Consider the following 23,313-nt stretch of genomic DNA (forward strand, 5'->3'; position numbering starts at 1 on the left):
CAGAAAGAGAGTCGGTAACATCACGGAAGAATTCGCTGCATCAAGTTTTACAATTGCGAGAAGAAGGGCAACACCTTCCGCATAAAAAATGGGGATGAAATCTGGTAATTGCAATCAAGAAGGCACAATCAACACCGAAGAAAAATTACCCACCCCAACATTCTCAACGTTTTCGAAGCGTCAGTAGAATAACCACATGGGATGGGTATTCGAACAGGTCATACAGGAAAATATTGTGTTAGCCGGGAGAAACAGCATTTTTCGTAAAAGTAATATGAAACTGAATCCTTACTTCTGCGGATGGTAACTGCAAGACAGGAACTTAAATGATGGTGGTGTTTAAGGGAGTAAGCAAAAAATTGGCAAACACGACCGGGGGGCACCGGAAATACTACCAACAGGAACCAAAAAACTGCGTTGGACTGGAGAAAAACCCACTGTTTTTGGCCAAAAAGAACTCAAGGAAGTTCGAGACTATAATGATTGTAAGCTACTTGAACCTGCAGTTCAGCGTTGGGTCTCCGGCTACTAAGTACAAAAGCGAATGGGGATGTAACCGGACAAGCCTAAGCTCCAGCGGAAGGCTTGTCGTTCAAGCTTAACCAAAGGCAAGAGTTTATAGCTCGCACAGGCAGAGAAGAAATAGTAGTCAAATTGTAAGGTTGGATGAACATAAATGCTGTAAATCATAAAAGCAGTGCCTGCTGTCAGACCACTTCGCTTGTTTCTAAGACCCCTCAAAAGAGCGACAGCGCGGGACCCTTTCGCGGCAGTGTGGTCAATGTGTAGGCACCAATACAATGCACTCTCGGATATGACTCTGCTGTGTTTTAGCGAATCAACGGGCCGCATGGACTGTTGACGATATTTTAACGAAATGGATATTGGGTCTGTGAGTGTGAAAACAAGAATGGCATACATATTTTAATTTAACGCAAACTTCTTTGTACAGCCATAATTCCAAGGCGTTCAAATACGATAGAAGAGCTTGAAACCGGTAATGAATATCCTGCCAATAAGAGAAAAACGCAGTATCACGTGCATAAACAGACGTTGCAACATAAGGTTGAATAGGTGTGGAGCTCAAGACCACATTGAAAAAGGCGTGGGGTATAACAGACCCATGCGGGACAATACGTGTCAGCTAATAACGAAAAGAGGCGTAGCCATGTTATAAATAAACGTTGGTGTTTTCCAGAAAGCCGATATCCCCGCGTGATGTACTCCGGGAATGAATAATAGGCCAGGACGTCTAGGAGGATGCCATAATAAACACTGTCGTAAGGCTTCAAGATATCTAGGGGACCAAAGCTGGCACCTGCTTATTTCGTCGGGCGCAGTGGATACAACTTTCGAAATCTCTATGGGCCCAGCAGATGGAGCATCCTTCCCTAAAGCGAATTTGCCTGCAGTTTAGGATGTTCTTAGAAGTCAAAATCTTGTTCATTGGGAGAAGAAGAACGCGCTGAATGCATCTAACTAGGGTAGCTGTTAGCGCTATCGGCCTTATGTTGTCAATGGTATACCCAATCACAGACTTCTTGAGGAAATACATCGTGGCCAAACAACGTTCAGGTAGTATCTAAGCGTTTTAAGGGAAAATTAACTCCATTGAGCAGATATTCGGTCGCTTCATTGTACAACAGTTTGATCATAGCTACGGTTATACCATCATGACCTGGAGCCGACACTTGGAGGCTACAATTCACTCTAATCAGTTCGCCAATCGTGGCTTCTTCAAAATCCGCTGGGCCAAGTTCAAGACATCTTAGCCAGAAAACGCAACTGTACATAACCAGGAATGTTCCCTAGGACGTCTACGCTTTCTTGCGGCATACAAACGAGGGAGGGTGCTTTCGGAGGAAGCGAACATGATTACCTAGAATTCCTAAACTTGAATATGCTTTTTTACCATTTGGTTCTGATACGCCTGAAATTCGGCAAATGTTCAAGGATTCCTTCGCACTCACTACTGTTCCTTTGAAACTTTTTCAGTAAAGTGTTAGGCGGACTTTGCGAAGAAACTACTTTTTAAGCCGCTTTTCTCACACCAGAAATCTCTGGTACATTCATCACTCAACCAAGGACTTCATCAGTTGTTGTGGGCTGATATATGAGCACATTTCGCTTTAAGTAGGGAATCCTTTAGAGCTCAGGCAGTGCTTTCAGCCCCGCAGGTTTGTCCATTGGAGGGAAATTAGAGATTGCATTGCATAAATTCCGGGAAAATTTATTAATATGGCCAAATGATTGTGCTCTTGTAAGCTCTTTTCTTGGGGCAAACAATTTCGAAAAGAATAGGGTTATGGTCACTGTTTCTCTCGCAATCTACTGTTGACAACAAGAATACCAGCCCTGATGTTGCAAAAGTGAGGTCGAGGACAGACCGCGACTGACCACTTATATAAGTGGCATTCCTGACATTTCGGCATTGTAGCTTAGTATCCTACTTGGTTGTTTGAGAATAGGATCTCCTTCGGAAATGGCCGTTTCTCCGAACAAAGGGCAGTTTTCCTAACTGTCTCTATAGAACGTCTTCCACTTTAAGTAAAAACTTGCGTACTTCTGTCATTCGGCAGTTGAGGCGTAGGCAAAGTGCGGAAAGAAATCTACACCTCCTTCAGGAACTTGTAGTCGCCAACGGATAATTCGTAGGTGATTCGTACAATAATTTTTCTTCCCCCGCCCTTACAAAACGCGTGTGTTGTTTTTGATATCATCCAGGAATATTTTGCAATTCTCAAAACATATTTTCACAAACTATACCAACCTAATGGCATGCAATTCCGCCGCAGTTGGTTGGCGCCGTGGCCTCAAAGGAGACGAAGAAGAATGATATCGGGCGTCTGGGTGCCGCAGTCCCTATTAAAGAACATTCTAATTACTTATACAAACCTCAAACTCTGGCGAATCCCCTTAGTCGGCCCGTGTTATTACGAAACGGAAAAGAACAAGAACAAAAAGGAGGAGAAGAATTAGACAGATCTCAAGCCTTGGTACATCCCCTTCAGTGGGAACGTACCAGTACCATATGGAGAAGAAGCAGAAGAAGAACAAGAAGATCCTGTTCTGAGGCCACCAACCAGGATAGTAACCTACACTGCCAATATGTGGCCAATGCCACTTTTATAAGTGGTCAGTCGCGATCTGTCCTCGACCTCATGTTTGTATCATCAGGACTGGTATTCTCGTGGTCAACAGTTCATTTCGTGAGGAATAGCGACTATATCTCTATTTTTTCAAAATCGTTTGCCCCGCGAACAGACCTAGCCACAATGTGCATTCATTAGCAGTATTACTGAATGTTCCTTGGCGTTGGGTAACGCAATCTATAATTTTGCTGGTATAGAACAAACCGGCCGGGCTGAAAGTTTTCTCAAAGCTCGTAAGAAGTGTACACCTAAAGCAAAATGTACGGACACATCAGTCCACCACAACTCATGTAGTATTTGCTAGAATAATGAATTTACCAGAGATTGCCACGTAGAAAAGCCACTTGAATGAAGTTTTTTCTCAATCAAAGTCCGGCTAAATGGTTAAATTGTAAAATTTTTCCGCGCAATTTTCAGGTGAACTGTATAACGTGCGAAGGAAATCTTTAATGTTGTCCGGTTTTCAGGAGGCCTACTAGGACCAATCCATAAAAAAGCATTATTCAAATTTATGAAGTCTATGAAATCATGTTCCCCATTCTGAACGCCCCACCGCTGGTTCGTGTACTGGAAGAAACCGTAAACTTCCTTGGGATTATTTTTGCTGACCTATAGTTGCGATTTACGCCGAATATTCCTCCAACAATACGTCGAAATGTTGGCCCAGCGGAATTTGAAGGGGCAACTACAGTCGAACTGAAAAGAGTGATTTGTTGCATCCCAGTGTCTACTCCAGGTCCTCACTGTATACCCACCGCTTTCATCAAATTGTTGTAAAATAAACCCCTGGCACATCTGCCTAATGTAGGTAATTTCCCTTAAAAACGCGGTGATACTACCTAAATACCGATTGGCATTCCCTTTTCTCAAGAATCCGGAACTTGATTATACCATTGATAACATTAGGCTGATAGGTTACCATGCACCATAGTTAAAGTGATTGGTAACGTTCTTCGTCTCCGAGTTAAGAAGTTTTCGAGTGCCAAAGGATCCTAATCTGCAGACAAATTGGTATTAGAAAAAGATGCTCCAGTTGCTGGGCGCATATAGATTTTGAAAGTTGCATCCAGTAGGACCAACGGAATAAGATACTTCAAAAGCTTACGAGAGGGTGGAATACGGCATCCTCGTTGATCTCTTGGATTATTATTCATTCCCGGAATATATCACCGCGTGGATATCGCCTTTCCTGGCAAACACAGAGTTCTTTTTGTTAGCAACATGGCTACGCTTCTTGTCGGTATAAGGAATCCCATACTGTCCTCAGAGATAACTTGTTGCTTCAGTCTTTTTCACTTTGCTTTTGAACTCAATACCCATTCAACTTGATGTACCAACATGTGTTGATCTAGGTGGTATTGCATTTTTCGCTTCTTCGCAAAATATTGATTCCATCTTTCAATCTCTTCAGTCATACTTGAAAGCCCTGGAAGTATGGCTGGACACTAAAAGTTTCGTTAAATAATTTTACGTGTGCCATTTTGTGTCTTCCCAAAGACCTGATATTGTTTTTGTTTCCCTATCGTCAAAAATTCATTCGGCAGGTTGATTAGCCAGGATACCTTGGCGCCTACTCATTGAGCACATTGAAGAGAAAGGCTCCCGCGGTGTTGTTTTTTGTGGGTTCTAAGCCTCCAGAGAACAGGTGGGAGAGCAGATATCAATTTGATGATTTACCGCATCTATGTTCTTCCAACCTTAGAATTTGGATTCTCTCGGTTCTCTGGCGGAGCGACCTATAAGGTCTTACTTTTGTTCAAGCTAGAAAGACAATCAATGCGCTGCTGCTTAGGCGTGTCCAGTTACGTCCTCATTCGGGTGTCGTACTCAGAAGCGGGAGTCCGAAAGCTGACCTCTAGGTTCAAATAACTCACAGTCAGCCGTTTTAGATACAAAACATCTTATACTCGGTACTGTGTCCCTCCGTGCCTTGTCGTTGTTGTCCGCCGTCCGCACACCCACTGTGCCTGCTTAGACAGGAACCACTGAAGATGATTTTGGCAGGATGTCCCTAGGGATTGGCCAACCAAAGAATCCATCACGACGTAGCTTCGCGTTCAACCACCGTCATCATCTTCCCGTAGGGGAAACCTGAGTACCACACCCCCACTGCGCATGCCTGCCAGGCTTCGCTAAAAATAATTGTGGCAGGATGACTCTAGGGATTGAAATAGATGAGAAGCATCTCATTCTCTGGGTTGTGACCCTCCCTTGATTGTCGTTGTTGTTGTCCGCCGTCCGCACACCGACTGCGCATGCCTGGCCAGGTACCGCTCTTGGTGAATGTGGCAGGATACCCCTAGGGTTTGGCCAACCAAAAAATTCATCACGAGATAGCTTCACCTTCAACCACAGTCGTCATCTTTCCGTAGGGGAACCCTGAGTAGTATGCGAGGCCTTCCTCCTCTCCTCTCCGAATGTCTTCTCGTCTCCGGGATTGCGCAACCAATGGCAACACCTGCGGCTCCGCGTGCGATAATGCGGAGCAGCTTAGGGTTAGATACGTGACGGTAGCCGCTGAATACTCCGCGGGAGGCGCCACTGTAGCTCCGCGGTATAAATGACGCGTGCGCGCGTTCCGCTCTCCTTATTCTCCTACCGGAACGCCGCGATCGAACTCAAAACTAATGGGAACTTCAGTCGACCCCATGGCTGCTTCGCATACTACTCAGGGTTCCCCTGCGGGAACATTGTGGAATTTTTTTCCAGTATGCAATGCCGTTTTTTTGTTCTTATTGGCCGCGTCGCCGGCGCCCCATCTCGTTTTTGCCACTTCTTTTCTTACTACCTTGAGCACTCACAACCTTGCAGTTTTTGCCCTGGAGTTCCCATCCACTGTAGTAAGGAGTACATTCGATAATATTTTTCCTATAAATGCTAAGTTTTTGCCGGCTAACATATTACATTATCCAGGATCACTAGTCCGAACGTCCATCCCACGGTGTTATTGCAACTGACACTTCGCAAGAAGATGAGAATGTTTTGGTGTGTATTTTTTTTCAATCATTGAAATTGTATTCATTGCGATCACCAAATTTCATCCCCATTTTTATGAAGAAAGTCTTGCCCCTCTTCTTGCAATCCGAAAACTTGATTCGTTGCAGCCTTCTGTGATGTTACTCACCAACTTCCTGTCCGTTTGTATCGCTCTCTCCTAAGACACGTTCCATCCCATTCTCGAAACGTGTTATTCCTGCGTCCCCATTCAAGTGTGAAGATACGGTTCGTTTGGCTGTCCGTCGAATGCAGCCTGATATGTTAGCTACAGCAGCTTTGGTTTCACCTGTTTCATAGGTGCGTTCCCCGTTTCCTTGCGTGTTGCTGGCAAGTTATCGCAACTAGTTGTCGGCCCAGACGAGTCTGATCCCGGCCTCTACACTTCAAAACTGAAACATCTCACGTTCCATTGCAAAAGAAGTCTCTGCCAAACGCGCTTGTACGATGTGTGCTTGACCTGTATGCGCTGTGGTTAAAGTTAATTTAATCGATTCCTATATCTGGGAGATCTGAAAACGTCGCCCTTGTGCCACTTTTCCAGGAAATTGAATCTGAAGAACATTTCTTACTGCCCGCCGCCGATTTAAAAGTCATCGGACAAGGCTGCTGGTGACTTCTCTTCAGCGTCTTGTACGGCCATTGACTGTGCCAGTGCTTTGTCGCTAGGTGGCACTAATCTTGGACACTGATGGTGATGACGATGACAACTTTATTTTGCCCAAAACAGAGGGAAACGTGGCGGGGATGTGTTGGACTTCCTGAATTCCTCCCCTCGTATGGCGGTCGTCAGCCCTTGGGGGCGAGTGGCATCTTCGGCCAGCTGAATGACCTTGATCTGTATTTCGGGGTTGGTGCTAAGAAAACAGGTCTCCCACTGCTCCTGACTACCAATTATTAAGCATTATGGTTGAATTAATTTCAGAGCATCACAAGTCGAAATCGTGCGAGTGGGTGTGGCCCGCTGGGTGCACCTCTTGCGTTGATCATTGTAAAGGTCGGGATAAACTTGGTTCAATACTGCAGAATAGGGGAGCGCATTAGCCTGCAGCTCATGCCAGGCTACAGATTGACGTCTGTTGAGTGTGGGATGCACTGCGGGTATTGCTGGAGCTGAATGAGAGTGTTGAGTGATGTCCCAGTAAGTGACCAGCCTGTCCATAGCCCCCTGGTCCGAGCGAGCAGCGTCGTCAAGACAATCCCGGGGGCTGAAACATCGGGCCGCCTCATGTCCTACTTCGTTGCTTGGGAGAGATTCATGCCCGAGTGTCAGGTTTCTTTGCATGTTCCGCATATGAGCAGCTTGACGAATCGTGAGATGCGGAGGGCTGTATTAGAAATCCTGGCAATTTCGTAATTACGGAGATATGTGTTAGAGTCGCTCAGCATGGTTTTAGCCGTTGTGGGGTGCACGACAAGCGGAATAGCGGCCTGTTCTCCTACCTCAGCGTGATATAAAGTAAATATAGGTGGATGCCAGAGAGTTGCGTTTAGTGTCTACTACGACGATGGCCGTGGCACGCTTAGGGTGGCAGTCCCCGCCGTCAACGTAGCATACATAACGGTCATCTCTGAAACGCTGGTGCAGGTCGGGCTCGGGCATGGCGGTCCAAACACTCGGGCATGGCGGCGAGCATGGTTGGACTCGTAGATGGCTTTTGGAAGGTGACCGGGGAGCGAAGTCCTTGTTCCATGTTGGCTGGCGTGTGGAGTGCTTAATTTCTGTAGTAGAAGGCGCCCTATATGACTGCTTGATAATCGCTGCTATTGGCCTGTGCGCGGCGTTTCTACAATTCTCATTAGAGTATTATGCTTCCCCAGGCCCATAAAGCGCTCGGTAGATACCGGGATGTGAATATCTGCGGCCTATTTATAGGCTTTGCGTAATATGTAGTCAATTTTACATTGTTAAGCTTTTTTGAGGTCGACATATGGAGTGACATACCTGATACCGCTTATAATGAAGGCTACAACAGGAAGAGGTGGCGCTACTTAAGTCCGTGGTGGCGATGTGCAATTCGTGAAATAAGACAGCTTATGTGGAGGTAACTTCACGAGAGGGCTTTTATGGTGACCGCATTGGAGCCTGACTGATCAATACCGATTCCAACAACACGTATGCACGGGACGATGGAAATAAGGTGATCTTGTTTTGTGAGGTAAATGTCTGGAGTACTTGGACGATGTCGCTTGCCGGGAGGGCTGCAGAACAAAAGTTCGGACTTCTGTGAGAACACATAAGACAGCGTTCTCTAGCGTTAGTTAGCTTCCACTATGCGAACAGCTTGTGGCAGGCAGTCTTTGATGTTCGCGTCGGTGCCCGACAGACATATCGCGAAGACATCCCGCATAAACTGTGATTCACAAGCGGGATAGTAGAGAGGACATGAGGGAGGTTTATCATTGCTACACTGAATAAAAACCGTGATTGGAACGATCTTTGAGGGGTACCATGTTCACCGAGGGAGACGGTAGCCATTCCAGGCACCTAACCACAAGCTTCGCCGTGGCGTCCTTAAGAAAAGCCTAAATGTAGTTACACGTTTTGGGGCCCACATGAAGGTCTGTCAGATTGTTCAAGATCGCATCCTGCCGGACCTGCTGAAGATCTTCAGTTAGGGCGAGTGCCACGATGGCTCTAGTGATCCCGCTAAGCATGACTCGGGGTTAATGATCTGCTGTTGTAATTGCCGTGGGAACATGTGCAATGCCATCCACTTCGTCATATCTGAGACCGCTCGCCTGCCGTGATCAAATTAATCCAATTAGTCCTAAGTTTACTGATTTTCCTGCTGTTCTCTCTACTGTTTTTCCTTCTTATTTCTCTCGCTGTCTTTGACTTAGACTGAATTCTTTCTTCCGCACAACTATTTTGCATTAACTGCTTGATTACCACGAAAAAAGGAAACTCTTCTTGGCCGATTCCCGCAATTGGGAATGCAGCAATTTGCGTACCACCACCACCCAACTAATCATAAAAGAAGAACTTCCGCCCCACGATGGTCACGTGCAATCTGGGATTCAAGGCACGAGTGGACCTCCCTTGCCGCCACACCAGCTACATGTCCTAAGCGAGGCCTGGATACCACCGCTGTGCTTTCTGCAGGTGGTCTTGCTATAGGCCGCTGCCCAAATATGATATCTTACGCACAAGCCGACCCTTGTTCACCTGCGCTGCTGAAGGAAAGGTCCGGAGGACCTTTACACTGTTCAAGCCACCAGTCTCAGCGTATGGCAGCAAATGTTCTTCCTGTCGTGCACGCCGCTACTATGTAAACAGGGGCAGAGCACCACGATTTCGGTAGGTATATTTATGAGAACATAGAGGCACCACTGTGCCGGGCGAAAGCGTACGATACTCTGTACACATTTTTGAAGTACACAGGTTCTAGGTTCCACGACACCCCGGGTTCGACACAGAGTTCCGAACAGAGTACGAAGCCTCTGAAGGCTACGAAGGTATGTTAGCAATCGAAAATTCTTTGCACCGTACCTCGCTTTTTTATACCTAGACTGACAAAGTGCGGATGCCGGGAGCCGCCATCGATGGGAAGGCACCGGCTGTTTCATTCAGGATAGAATTCTAGGCATCAAAGTCAAAATGCAATCGGGCGTGTTTTAAGCACACATCAACGGCATCATGAATGTGCAACATGTGGGCGGTGCATGGCAACAGCCTATTATTATCTTGTACATCTGATAGTGAGCATGAGGTCATCGGTTCGATTCCAAACTGCAGCAACCGTTTTTACCATGATGACGCCTACCAAATCGCCACGTGTAGCAATTTGCTTGCACCAAATGTACCTCCAAGTAGTCTTTATCATTCCACCGCTCTCCTCTTTGCTGAGCTGCATTGTAGCATTGATCGGCAACAATTCCATTGACTTCTTTAGGGAACACGCTTCACACCTTCACAGAACGTGAAAGGTGCGGAAATCGGTTGTGTGCACAAACCGCTTTTGGGGGATAAGGAACCGAGAAAGCCAATATGGAGAACTGGCAAATGCAAGTATCTCGATCAACTTTGTGATTTTTTTGGGCGCAGCCAACAAGTTTAACAGCAGACAAACAAAATTTGAATGGGCTTTGGTCTTTGCACGTTCAAAAGGCACTGAACATTCGCCGCAGTTACTTTTTTACACGCACAAGTCTGCCGAAAAAACCTTGCCGATGCTGTCTTTGTAACTTCAAACTGTAACATCACTATGTCTGCAGCTTCTTTTCAAGTTAAAAACACAGAAGCAAAGAAAAAATATTGTTTGCAAAACAGGAAAATGCTGCCTCAGTAGGTAGTCCACTGCAACAGTTTTTTGTTTTGTAAAATTATAATTAAGCACTGGGTTTTGCTTTAGGCGCACTTCTAATAGTACTCAATGGTTCTGTGAACTTTAATCAATAAACCGCGTATGTAAATTTGCTAACCGTGAGTATGTTTCCCAATATCAGAAAATGTTAAAAATTGTCGATTGAGAAACATAATGTTTATAGTATCAAAGTAAGCGGTTTACTTATTATCAGCCTTACGCGCGGTCGAGTTCATTCACTTCGGTGGGAACGTATGTCTTGCTTAGTCCATGGAATGACTTGGTTTTGTTCTCACCACATCAGCCATTTTATAAATGCCGTGGTATCTCCTCTTAAGCTCTGAATGCGTCCCTTATAACAAGTGCCAACAAAAAGAGATGATTATAAAAAATTAAAAAATGGCGTTACAACGCCCAAGTGTTAATTAATCCATCACCAGACCGCGACTGTTTGGCGGATAGTAACAATATTGCCGCATCTTTCTAAGCTCCCAGAGACTATACGCATGATTTAGGTGGTATGGGAACTGTTAAATACGGCGTAAGTATTGAATATTTTATTTAAAAATTAGCGCAGCTTGCAGTACTTCTGCAGGGATAAAAATCAGCAGTGCTGAGAGCACCCCTCCGTTGGTGGGACACCCAGATATGGCACCGCGCATTTATTTCCGAACTTACGACTGGATGTTCTCTATGTCTCGCCGCCGGGGATAGTTTAGAATGATCTATTAAAGACAACTTGTAATTTAGCTATTCCGGATGTTCTGTACTATAACGGACAGAAACTATCCGGAAATGCTATTCCGTACGCATTTAATGAAATCTTCTAATAAAACCTTCGTCTAGTAATCATAACGCACTAAACAGCTATGCTCAGTTCCTTCCTACAAACACGTTTCATAACACTCAATTTCTTGCCCCGACTAGACCCTTAGAAATTTGTTCTACCTTTAGCGAAATAGGTAATAGCCGGTCTCTGGACGCCGATGGTATCCCGGTTCGCCCCGTAAAGTATGTGCTTCATATTATATGCCCTGTCCTCACCCATATTTATAACCTAATATTATCGACTGACATCTTTCCCAAACAAATGCAGACATCGGGTGTTTTTCCTGTCTTCAAGCGCGGTGATGAATGGGAAGTGAACTATTATCGACCTATTTCTCTCATTCCAGTGTTTTCGAGGGGTATCGAAAAATTTATTCAAGTGAGATTGCTATCATTTTTTCACCTCCACAATCTATTTCAATACTTTCAACATGGGTTTAAGAAGCATCGCTCTACCGAAACAGCCCTCTTGACTCAAAAAGAAATAATTATAGATGCTTTCCCTCACCAACAAATGGCTTTAGGTATATACGTAGATTTCTCCAAAGCATTTTACTTAATCAATCATTTTGTTCTTCTTGGCAAATTAGAAAACTATGGTATGCGTGGAACAGTGCATGCGCTTCTAAAATCATATCTTTCAAACAGAACACAATTCGTAGATAACAACAATGTAACATTTTCGAGGACGCCGGTTGTTCAAGGTGTGCCACATGGGAGCATTCCAGGGCCAATTTTGTTTTTATTTTACAGAAATGACATACTACATTGCACAGACAAGGCTGCATTTGTTTCATATGGTGATGACACGACAGTTTTTATTACAGGAAATTCGGCAACAGAGATAGAAGTGAAGGCCAACAAAACGCTGTCTAACATATATGCTTCGGCCTCGGTAAATTCTTTAAAAATTAACCCTTCCAAAACACAAGTTGTCTTGTACACGACTAAGGGAACCGCCGCGAAAAAACTGAATTTATTTCTGGCCTTTCAGTAGTTAGAGATGGCGGATTCCGTTAGCACTCTTGGCGTACATTTCTCGAAGCACCTTGCATAGAATGAACATGTTAATAACCTCCATTCAAAGTTGTCATCCGCAATTGGTGTCCTTGCACGTATGCGACGCATTCTCCCAATAAAAGTAAAAATCATGATTTACTATGCATTGGTATCATCTCTGTTGCAGTACTGCAGCGTAGTGTGGTGCACTACTGGTGTCACAAATTTACGCAAGCTGTATTTACTGCGAAAAAGAGCCATACGTCCTTTGCTACCGTGCATTATACGTTTTCAACAAAACACCCGTTTCCACTGTACGAAATTCTTCCCTTGTTTTGTTTGTATGATTATCGGTTAAGGTTGTGCTACAAGGCTTTTGTTAGGTATGGTACTGATACCATAACAAAACTCGCAAAGCTTAAAGGCAACACAAGTATTCGCATAACAAGGCACAAAGAAATGTTTGCTGTACCCACACCTAGAACAACTTATGATAAACAATCTCTGTCTTACAAACTACCTTTCTTGCTAAATTAATTAAACCATGAAGATTTTGATCCGTCATATAACCCTAACTATCTCATCAAACGCTTCGCCCAGCTCATTTCATCTCGGGAATAGTACAAACCTTGAACTTTATTCCCTCTTCTTTTAGATTGCGGCTTTTAGTGTGCACGTCACTTCATGACTATGCCTATGAACTTTTCTGCACCATTTTTGCGTTATGTCACAAACGTTTTGTATTACTCGATGTTATGTAGCACTTGTCAATTTCTTTTCATTTCATGATGAAAAAACAGCGCAAGGAACACAGGGACACAAAGGAAGAGTGGAGGACACACAGTGCTGATTCAGCACAGCGATTCAGCGCTGTGCGTCGTCCACTCTTCCCTTGTGTCCCTGTGTTCCTTGCGCTGGTTTTTCACCATGAATCTTAATCTGCACCAATTAGCCCAACTTGCCATCTTACTTTATTTTCATTTATTGTTCCTGACTGATCTATATGCTGCTGTTTGCTAACTTGTAATGGGGTCGGGACCTTCTCAAGCTGCTCGAGCTTTTATTCCCGTACTCTTCCTTTTCAAAGGAAATAAAGCTATTTGATTGACTGATTGATTGACTTTTGCATTTACACCAAAATGCAGAAGACTTTAAACAAGCGCTACAACCCGCCTATATATAGGGGCTATAACCGGCGTCAAAAATCCAAAGCAAATACTGTGCGTCTTTAATGCAATGATTGCTCAATCGGATTGGTTCATAGGTTGAGCACGATAGGTTCAAGTCATATCATGGCACATTAATTTTGAAAATCTGATAAAGAAAATCACCGAAAAGGCAAGAAGGTTGCCCTTTCACCTTCTTGTATGCTTGAAATGCAGAAATTAAGATATATTGACTCTACTGTAACACCTGAGGTTCAGGACTGTGATTTTAGTATTGTAAATGTTCTTAGAAGACAGTTGATTTGCAGTAACATCCATCACCCAGCGAAAAAATTGCCTACTGTACGCACGATCGGAAATTTCAATTTTATTAGTGTAAGCTACTCAGTATAGAATAAGCTACAGCGTTCTAAGTTTAATTGAAAAAATTGCTGAGTTTTTGGCCTTGCTGGGTGCTGTCTTTGTTACTACGACGAGCTACGTGCATTTTATTTGAAAGCAGTAGAACTTGTCAGTTAAAACTCTCGAGGACAGCATGGCCACGCTTGTCGCGACAGACTTCACCTTGCCGACCGCGCTTTGTGACACGCTCAAGTGGGTTCTTTATCAATGTTGTGAGGCAACAAGTTTAAAAAAAGTAAAGTCTACTTTAGTTAAGCTCTTATTTTATGGGAAACAAAGCCTTTTACGAATGGCGGTTATTTCATCTGCTTAGCGCACCAGATTTGTGTTGGTTTGCGCGATGTTTTCGTTGTATTTTATTGCAGGGCTGGCGTCCTGTTTTGTTTGAAAGGCAAAGTGGTGCTTTTTGCTGCTGACTGCTCTTTCAGTAGCCGATCCAAGAAACCGTGGTGTCATTTCACGAAGTGCTAGGTGATATCTCCTTGTGTGACAAGTGGCTGCACGTAATATAATATTCGAGCCTTTCCCAGCAGCCCTTGCAAGGAGTAACCCGATGTATGTAGCCTGCAAGTTCTACCACTCGCTTCAGAAAATACAGGAAGAAGTGGTTTATGAAGCCCGGTTATGTGCCTAGTGTGTTCGGGAAACCGGGGCAGAACCTTGCGTTAAACGTCGAGAGCGTGATAGCGGCCAGTGTGCAAGCGATCACGACACTGCCAACGCTACACGGCGAACTTCCACAACCCGAAAACACGTCAACGGCAGACGCGTCCACGTCATGCATCATGACTACATCCCGCGAGTCACCTTACTTAGCTTTTTTCCAGTGGTCAGTTTTTTCTCAGAGTGAAACGGTTTAGTAAATCTTGATTTTTTTGTTGTCTGCAGTTAAAAATATGAATAAGTTGATGAGCGTGCGCACGTTTTCCGGGGCATCGTGGTGACCTCCCACAGTCCGCTGCGCCAAGTTTGTCCACCCAATCACATCCACTTAGGGAGATCGGACAAGTTTGCGACGCCGGCTCCGCCGCTAAATAAACAAGAAAATCACGAGCACTCGTGTATGCGTGCCTCGCTGACACCGCCCAGTGCCATCTGCGAACGTTTGCATGGCCCGCCTAGCCACTTGGGAGAATTACGCCTCCCCCCCCCCCCCAAAAAAAAAGACCCCGACATTCACCGATATTCTGGCAACCCTTGGTCGGATTGAGAAACACAGGCTATAGCGTGCGTGATTCCAACGTGATGTCCCGTGATTATCACTTGTAAAAAATGAAGGAATGTCACACTTATAGCGTCAATGAAGGATAAAAGCTTGTTGCGGCAGCAGCGAAGAAGGAAATCCGCTGCATTCGTGGGCGCAAACGATATTGAGTAAGTGCAAAAGTATATGCAAACGAAGGCGAATAAAATTGTGATACGGGCCACTGCTGCCGCAGTGCTGCAGGGAAGTCCTGGCTTTGTGGTTAATCTTATTTCCAACAAAATGGTAGACTTTCAAATGTTACGCCGATAATTTACAGACGCTGGTTATAGAGTAACAATTACAATATTGTTCAGATGTTTATAGCGCCGTTTGTAAGCCCAAAAAGGTGAAAAAGCGTTGTTCCGTTTGATGGCAAATAAAAAAAACACTAGTTCAATCGTCAGTTGATTCAGATGTACATTCTCGCTGTAAAGCTCCGGGAAAAAAACCTACTCGCAGGCGGCATAGCCTATAAGCTTTCCTTGAACAATAAAATGCTTGCTTTTTTACCTCAGGCGACTTGATGGGTCCATAAGCTTCACTTGACACCAACCGTAAAAAATATTGTATTTTTGTATTTGAGTTACATCTCGACCTGTCAAATTTAGTTATATACCAAAATCACCTCATTAAGCCATTGAAACAAAAAAATATCATGGAGATTTCTAGGATCTCTCCTTTGGTTAGTCCGACCACATCGTATCCATAATTTCAAAGGGGAACGAGCTCTAGATCCACTGAGAAAGCTGGCTCCCAGCCAATCAGGATTGAGCGAAGAAATGTAGTTAAATATAGACAAATTGTACGATCGTCAAATTTTGAAATTCGCCATCCTACTCTACTCTGGTACAGATACATAAAAATTCATCTTCATCACCATCAGCCTGTCTACGCCTAATGCAGAGAAAATGCCTCTCCCATACATTTGGGTCTACTCCGGCCTTGTGATAAGAGCGACAGATTTATTTCGGCAAACGTTTAGGTCTCATCCGCCGAACGTACGTTCTGGCGCCCCCGACCACGCTTGCCTTCTCTACGGATTCATTCTGTTACATTTACTGACCAACATTTATTTGTCTTCGCATTACATCCCTCGCCCACGCCCATTTCTTCTGAATTTCTGCTAATATGACCTTAACACGGGTTTGTTTTCCCTGACCCACTTCGCTCCCTTGTCCCGTATTGTTACAACCCATTATGTTTCGTTCCATTTTCTAGCTGAGTTGCCCTGAATTCAAGGTAAACCTTATTAGTGAGCCTCCAAGTGTTTGTTTCGTAGGTGATTACGCGTAAGATGGAGCTGTTATACACGTACGTCTTGAGGAAAGCTGGTAGGTTGCCATTCATTATTTGAACATACCAGCAGAATGCACTGCACCTCATTCTTATCCTTCCAATTACATCTGCCCCATGGTTGGGATCCGGGTTCACTGCATCACCTAAGTAGTTATATTAACCTACAACATACACTGCCGCGGCGCTTACATCAAACCGATGTGATCGGCCGAGGATATTGCGAAATACTATGGATATCTGAATATTAGGTTTCAGGCCCATGATGCTATCTGCCTGCCCAGTGCGGTAATGCTTTGAAATCTGTCTCCCTTATTAATTATCAAGGCAATATCATCAGCAAATAACAGGTTGCTGAGGTAATCTTTATTAACCCTTACGCCTACGTTTTCCCAGTTTAATGCTCTCAATACCTCTTGTAAACGTGCTCTGAATAACATTGGAGAGATCGTGTGTGTTTGTCTGGCGGCCTTCATTGTAGGTATTTTACTGCTGTCCTTTTGGAGGACTATGCTAGCTCTGGATGTGTTGTTGATAGAGACCGGAACGTTAGGCAAATGCCTATTTTTTAATACGTATCGAGCCTATTTAACAAATACGCATGAACTACGGAAAGGGGAGCATTTTTAGCAATAGTTGATTGTGCCTATATGCGTCTATTTGGAGGTACGTGCCTATCTATACAAGCCTTTAAGCGCTTATAAATGCGTTTTGCTGTCGAGTAAAGAATTTGCCTAAATCAGTCGTATATCTGGATGGAAAAGTGGAAGATCTATTGTGTGACCGATGGCAATGCATGAGCATCTTGGCCTGCAATTTTTCTAAGCCCTTCTTGTCATCTTTCGTATAGATGAGGATGATGCTCGAGTTCTTCTGGGATTCCGGTACACTCGCGGTCATTAGACATTGCGTGTACAGGTTTGCCAGTTTTACTGGTACGATTTTCCCGCTCTCCTTCTAGAGCTGCGCTGCTATCCGATCCTCACCAGGTGCTTTGACTTTCCATTTCTTCCAAATCTTTGTCTACTTCTTCAGTCGTTGGTGGTGGGTTCTCGACCGCCTCTGATCTGCTTCGACGTTCGGTATTATCGCAGATATTGGGGCTACGGTACAAATGTCTACCGAACTCCATGGTTACAAGAACAATTTCAACTTTATTGGTGATGTAATTGCCTTGCTTTTCTTCAAGTGCATAGATCTGATTTTTCCCCATGCCTAGATACCCCTTCACTCCTTTCAGGCTGCCTCCGTTTTTACAACATGCTCAATTATCTGAATTCTGCTAACGTGAACCGAAATAGTGTGGTTAACCGCTAGAGCGGTCAGACGGCTGCATCGGGCTATCGGAAGACGAGCAAAAGGAGGATGAAGTAGGGACGGTGGAAGCACAGCTGCTCGATCACTAGTTTGAGCTTGGATCTTGGACCTCCAGGCCGGCGAGCAGGGGTTGCCACCTGCCTCGCGGCGTAGGCTCGAGGAGCACCATCTCAACAGTAGTCTCGGCCAGTTCTTGACACCAGAGACATCCGCGCTGCACCGGGGTATGAGGAGACTCTCCGGAGACTTGTGTTTTGCATAACTGTCCGCGTGTGCCTGTGAAGTGCTCGGAACTACTCGCAAGTCTTTCATTTTGTGGTTTTGTTTTCTTATTGGAAATGCAAGTGATGGCAACGTACGACGGAACGAGTAGTTAGGTCAGGAGCAAGGTGCTAGTTGGACCTCTTATGCTTGCATCAGTATTACACTGCCGTATGCGAGTTATCCTACGGTAATTGAAGAACTTCGCCAGCTCCGCTACTTCTATTCTCTCATCCGGGGTGGAGACGGTCATGCTTTGTCGTTTTCTAATTCAATATTCATCGCCCCAGAAAGTTGCCCAGTATCATGTGTAGCGATCTTGCCTCCGACTTCTATTGCATAATCTTTGATAATGTTGTTACGATTGTCGTTCGCTTCCTGTTTCATAGACTGTGGTCGGTTAGAGCTGAATATCGATTCAGCAGCACGATCCTGAATTCCTCAACTTTCCGTCTTACTCTTATCATAATGATCAAGTTCTTTCGTCTAGCTTCATACAGTCCTTCCTCAAATCTAGCCTAACTAGAGATCTTACCATACTGTAGTTACTACACCTCATCCTCACCTCTCCAGGGTCATCGCATGGTATGCAGTTTATTTCACTTTTATGCTCCCCATTAGGGCTCCTCCAGGTCCACTTGCGCCTCTCCCGTTTGCGAAAGAACGTATTCACGATGCGAAGATTATTCCCTTCCGCGAACTCTCCTGAAGCAACCCTTCTGTTATTCCCACAACCTAGACCATAGTTGCCACCGGCCTTGTCTCCAGCCTGCTTCAGGCCCACTTTAGCAATGATATCGGAACTTCTTTGAAAGGCAGGCGCAACTTCTATCTCTAGCGACGAAATTTTAACAGTTGTCAGTAAAAACGTACCTCAAGATTATAGACTCCCTAATAAGCAGTGGGCCACCATATTTTCACAGCAACCCCTTACATTCTTTACGATTCCATGGCCTTGGTTTCGACATCCTGATTTCAGGTTTGTCAATTCTAATCTCTCGTGTATGGCCAGTGACTTATTTATGACAAAAATATTATCTGCGTGGGATAAACTTGTGCTGGTTATATAGACAACCTAACCCGAAGGAATGCGAACCTGGCGACTGGACCCGTGCGAATGATCACTTTAAAAGAGCAAGTTGCCCATTTTCAAGGCCATGTTTTTATTGCCACTGATGGCTCACAATATGACTCTAAATCAGCTGCTGTGTTTTGTTGCCAATAGCTATATCAGAACGTTTTGGTTAGATTGGCTGATTACACTAGCATGCGTGAGGCAAAAGGCCAGGCTATTGCTCTGTCCATAAAAAGAATTCCTAGCTATTTATCCCCTGTAATTTATATACCTGACTTCCTGTTCCTTTTCTAGTAAATGGTGCGATCAAAATTAACCAAAAAACAGTTCGGCACACTTTTTCCATTCGCTTCCTATCTGTACACGTTGAGTGGATTCCGGGATATACGTGTATTCATCTAAATTCTAGTGCGGTGCCATCGGCGGGTTTCACTTTTGGTGGACGTATACAACATGTAAGTCCAAAGTCGACTTCCATAACTGCAGCACGACGTTGTAGATGTATCTTCCTAATGAAGGTATTTAACTGTACTTTGGACAATCCAGAGTATTCTCAATTAAACCTGAAATGCAATCTATTGCTTTGTTACCAGCAAATCTGAAGAGGCCTCACTTCCATGAGGTGCCGCTTGCCACTCTTCCATGAGGTGCAGCTTTCAAATATGAAACTTATATTTGAGCGGGTCAGGAATGGCAATAACAAATTCAAGTTGTTTAAGATGCCCTAATGCTGAGAACAGTATTTGTTTTCAATTGCCGTTTCTCAGAACAAATTACAGTTTTCCTAACTGTCTCTATGGAACGTCTTCAACTTGAACTGAAAACTTCAGTACTTCTATCATTCGCCACTTGAGGAGTAGGCAAAGCAAGCAAAGAAATCTACTCCCTCCTTCATCACGTGGACAACGGCAAGCTGGTAGGATTATTCGTACAATAATTTGTCTTCCCCCGTTCCCATGACACGCATGTGTTGTTTATTCTATTACCCAGCAATATGTTGCAATTCTAAAAAGATATTTTAACAAATTATACCAACCTCAACGTCATGCAACTCCCCCTCAGTTGTAAGGCGTCATCACCTCAAGGGAGACGAAGAGGAAGGGGGCTGGGCGTCTGGGTGCCGCCTTCCCTGTTAAAAAACTTTGAATTAATTTAAACAAGCCTTCTCCCAACAGTCGACACTTGCCATTACGAACCTTAAAATAGAAGACGTATTTGATAGACCTCAAGCCTTGGCTAATGCCCCCCCCCCTGGGTACGGGGCGTTGCCAAATGAAGAAGAAGAAGACGAAGAAGAAGAAGAAGAAGATGATGATAATGATGATGATGATGATGATGATGATGATGATGATGATGGTGATGATGAAGAAGAAGAAGAAGAAGAAGTAGGAGAAGAAGAAGATCCTATTTTCACGCAACCAACCAGAATTTTTTTGCTCTACTGCGGAAATGTGAGGAACGCCACTGATATGAGTACTTAGTCGCGGTCTGTCATCAACCTCACCTATACAACATCAGGGATGGTACTCCTGTTTTCAACAGTAGAATACTAGTGCAACAGTGACCATATCCCCATTCCTTTCGAAATTGTTTGCCCCGCGAAAATACCTTGCCACAGAGCACAATCATTTGGCGATATTACTAAATTTTCCTGCGAGTTACGCAATGCAATTTCTATGTTTCTCCTATGCACAAACCTGCGCGGCTGAAGCGCTCCCAGAGCTCTTAAGGATTCCCTACTTAAAGTGAAATGTACTGTTATAATAACTCGCAACCACTGATGCACTCATTGGTTGAATTATGAATGTACCGGAGATTTCGGACGTAGAAAAGCCTCTCGAAAGTAGTTTCTCCACAGAGTCGGGCTAACATTTTACTGAGCACTTTTCAAGGCAGCAGAATTGAGTGCGAAGGAATCCTTTACATTGTTCGATTTTCAAACATATCAGAACCAAATGGTAAAAAAAGCTTATTCAAGTTTAAGAAGTCCGCGTAATCATGTTCCCTTCCGCCGAACGCACCCTCCTTCGTTCGTATGCCGCAAGAAATCGTAGGCGCCCTAGCCAACATTGCTGGTGGTTTTCAGCGCACTTTATGTTGAAGATTTCTCCGAGAAGACGTCGAACTGTTGGCCCACAGCGGATTTTGAAGAGGACACAATTGGCGAACTGAATATAGTGATTTCTAGCCTCCAATATGTCTGCGCCAGGTCATGGTTGCATACCTGCCGCTATGAGCAAACAGTTTTACAATGACGCTACAGCAGATCTCCTGAATGGGGTTAATAGTTCACTTCAAATCGCGTGGATACTCCCTGAACCTTGATTGGCCAAAATGTTTGCCCTTCCTCAAGAAGTCTGTGCTTGGTTATACCATTGTCAACCTAAGGCCGATAGCGCCAACACACACCCTAGTTAGATGCAATCAGCGCGTTCTTCTTCTCCCAATTAACAAGATTTTGACTGCTAAGAACATCCCAAACTGCAGACAAATTCGTTTTAGGGAAGGATGCGCCATCTGCTGGTCCCATACCGATTTTGAAAGTCGCCTTCACTGGGCCCGACGAAATAAGCAAGTACCAGCGTTGGTCAACCTAGATATAACAAAACCTTACGAGAGTGTGAAATATGGCATCCTCGAATACGTCCTCTCCTATTATTCATTAAGAGATTACATAACCACGTGGATATTGACTTTTCTGGAAAACACCAAGGTTTTCTTTAACATAGATACGCCTCTCGTCGGTATTAGTAGACACGTATAGTCCTGCTGGGGTCTGTTGTCTCCCACGACTTTTTCAATGTGGTCTTGAGCTCAATACCTATTCAACCTGATGTTTCCACCTCTGTTTACGCAGGTGATACTGCTTTTTCCTCAGCAAGGTGATGAATTGGGATAGTTGGTTCTGAATGTTTCAAAACTGCGCTTGAGGTTACTAAGGACACACCTGAAAGGAATATAAACAGAGAACGTGGACAGCACGAGCGCAAACTAACAACTGATTTATTAGAAGTGAAAAACAAAACATTCAGAAAGGGTGACAAAGTGCAGGTGGAAAAGGTGGGGAGTGGGAATGAAAGCACATTCTTGATAAAAACCGGCGCTAAACATCGTAATCTGTTCGATGGCTCTTTATCTTTGCTGGTAGACCTGAGCTACAGCGTTATCTGCGGTTGATGTTTTTATTTACAATGGTTACTTTGCTATGAACTGCTCTTCATTAATTATATTTCAGGAGGTGCCAGCACGATTGAGCATGAGCTCACGCATTCTGTCTGCTGTGTTGAAATGTGATAGGCTTCCCAGATTTCGCGTGTCGACTTGTGGCGTGATCTCGCCAGAACTGAAGTTTCCTGAAAAAATGGGATGCACTCACATTTTTTGCAGTGGGTCGCCAAATTGCCTGAGGGGGCCGTTTGCTCGCATGCGTTCCGGTGCTTTCTAAGCCTCTCATTCAGGCATCTCCCGGTCTGGCCCACGTATGATCGGCCGCAGTGTAGCGGAATGTTGTACACTACCCCTACTTGACAGTCGACGAACTTATTTTCATGCTTGGTTTCGCGGGCTTTTTTGCTGGCATCCGGTGTAGCATTTACTTTTGGGCACATCCCTTTAAGTTTGACTGGTGCGGAAAACACCGCATCGACATCATGGCGTGCGCCTATCTTCTTTAATTTATGTGAGGCCCTGTGTATATACGGAACAAAAACGTTTTTCTTTTCATGGCTCCTGGGTTCTGGCTGTTTCTTTCTTTTCATGTTGTTCAAATTTTTTTCTGCAACTGATACTAGCGTGCTGTCTGGGTAGCCGCTTTTTTGTAGACGTCCTACCTGTAGTGTAAAGCTTTCCTTGCACCTGTGCGCACAGGACCGTTTGAGCGCTTGTATCATGCACGCATTTGCGATGCCTCTCTTCACTAACTTGGTGTGTGCCGACTCGTAACGAAGCAGTCCTTTCCCTCCTCTGGTTCGCTACATGTAGCAAGTATGGCTTTTCTCTGCCTTGGTGCTTAGGTACAGGTACTATATTGTGCCCTCGTTCGGGACTTCATGAGTGAATTCTAGACCTTCGTGCGCTTCCCTAAACATCCTTAATATATTATCTACTTCAGCAGTGTCGTGGTGCTGGCCTAAACATACCAGATAGTCGTCTACATACCTAAAGCATTTCACTACGGTAGTCCCACGGAACCTCTGTTCAAAGCTCCTATTTCCTACTGCCAAGAACTACTGCCTAGTGCATCGGATATGCCAAGTTCCTACTGCCTATTCCT

This window comes from Haemaphysalis longicornis, unplaced genomic scaffold (genome assembly GCF_048455015.1).
Source record: "Haemaphysalis longicornis isolate Haplotype H1 unplaced genomic scaffold, Haemaphysalis longicornis Haplotype H1 scaffold_8, whole genome shotgun sequence".
NCBI lineage: Eukaryota > Metazoa > Arthropoda > Arachnida > Ixodida > Ixodidae > Haemaphysalis > Haemaphysalis longicornis.